General features: G+C 42.6%; 1 protein-coding gene across 1 annotated transcript in view; it reads right to left on the reverse strand.

The window, feature by feature from the left end:
* The window catches only part of LOC106013685 (glutathione S-transferase), a gene marked incomplete at its 5' end in the record, with an annotated part of 3907 nt that overhangs the window by 955 nt on the left and 1068 nt on the right, over nt 1-1884 (reverse strand).

Consider the following 1884-nt stretch of genomic DNA (forward strand, 5'->3'; position numbering starts at 1 on the left):
AGAGAGAGAGAGAGAGAGAGAGGAGAGAGGGGGAGATGGGGTGATGCTGGGGTGTCCGTGCGGATTAGCGGTGGCAGAGTATTCCCCCTTGCCTACACATTCTTTTACGCTCACGTGTAAGTGAGTAGGGTGTTAATCAAAGCGCTCACCCTCTAAGCAGGCCATCTGCGATGCCTTAAAATGGCGCATTCTAAAAGCCTTGTGATCCATCTATGCATGTTGTTTGGTTAGCTTATGGTCTGTAGGTTTAATTCGTAGACTTTACACTTCCTAAGACACCGGCCTCTATGGTGTAGACGTAGGTTCGATTTCCATTTGTTGGTAACAGGTATTTTTTAAATTAATTTTTGTTTGTTTGTTGTTGTTTTGGGGGTTGTTGTTTGTTTTGGGTTATTTTGGGCGGGGTTGTATCTTTAGGTCTTGTTTGATTTGGGGGTTTTTGTTAAATTTTGAGGCTTGTTTTGTTTTGTTGAACAAGATTATTATTATTTTGTGTTTGTCTACTTAGTTTTTGTGTCCAGCAATGGCTCTGACAGACGTGATCAAAACAATTCATAGCTGAATAATATAGATTTTGTCAATGAGGACGTATGTTTTGTCAGTGAGGTGTGGACAAGGACTACATGACTACAACATCCCAGCAGAAAGGCCGAGACGCTCGTTTAAAATTATTTCCACTCGGGAATCGAACTCGAGTCTCCTGCATGTGCTACAGTGTAGCGCCTAACACCTGGACCTAACCGCGCCATCACAGATGAGTTACAGAGATGTATTTTCGAGGGGCCAGTAATGGGCTGGCATGAGTGCCGTGAACAAAATGTGGGCTGTACAAGAGGTGGGCAAAATCCGGATAATCTATAAGGATAACCGGATAATTTTCAATGAAACATTATCCGAATTCAGATTCTTAACTTTCTTTCCGGACCTGTTTGCCGAAGTGGACGCACCCATTTGCTGAAGTGGTAGTAACCCGTTTGTCGAAGTGGTTCTAATCCATTTGCCGAAGCGGTTCATATCATATCATTTGCCGAAGAGGTGCACTAATATACATTATCCGGATTTTGCTAAAGTGGCTCATTGTCCAGCCCTAGGCTGTACCAGCCAACATGGGTGAGTGAGATGAGCAAAGTGGGAGAGAGATAAGCCCTGATTTAGAGGGCTCTCCTCGGGGGGTTTGATTCGTTGCGTTGTCCTTAATTGCCGCTGTTTTTAGACTAGGATGGAGAGAGTTATGTGTACGTTGAAACCGTTTTCGCCCCACATAATTATTCATTTCACTACTCTTTTTTTGCCCTACGTCTGCGTTTCACTTCACGTTTTCGTCTCACTATCTTCAAACACGATTTTTCCAATTTTTCGTCCCAAAAATTTTATTTAGATTGTTGGCGGGTGCTTTGGTGTTGTTTGCTCCTTTTGTCCTATCTATATTCAAACATCGATCGTCCTTATCTCTCCCCCTTCTTTGTGTTTTTTACTCTCTTGTAACACTTTTAATCTTCGGCAGTTATATAACCTAAATGTGTTGTAAGTTACGTAACACTATTAGAAAACGACTCACACATACGTTTCACTAACAGTTTTCGATCCATATATTCATTCCATTACCTGGTTTTGTTCCACTTTCTTCAGCCACGATTTTCGCTGTTTTAGTCCCATATTTCATACATAAATGTAACCGATTACCATTCGATTACGATAGACCTCTCTTTATTTCTTTCCCTCTTCCCTTCTCTCTCTCTCTCTCTCTCTCTCTCTCTCTCTCTCTTTCTCTCTCTCTCTTTCTCTCTCTTTCTCTCCCTCCCTCTCCCTCCCTCTCTCTCTCTCTCTCCTTCCCTCCCCCCTTTCTCTCTCTTTCTCTCTCTCTCTCTCTTTCTCTCTCTCTCT

Source organism: Aplysia californica, unplaced genomic scaffold (assembly GCF_000002075.1).
Source record: "Aplysia californica isolate F4 #8 unplaced genomic scaffold, AplCal3.0 scaffold01132, whole genome shotgun sequence".
Classification (NCBI taxonomy): Eukaryota; Metazoa; Mollusca; class Gastropoda; order Aplysiida; family Aplysiidae; genus Aplysia; species Aplysia californica.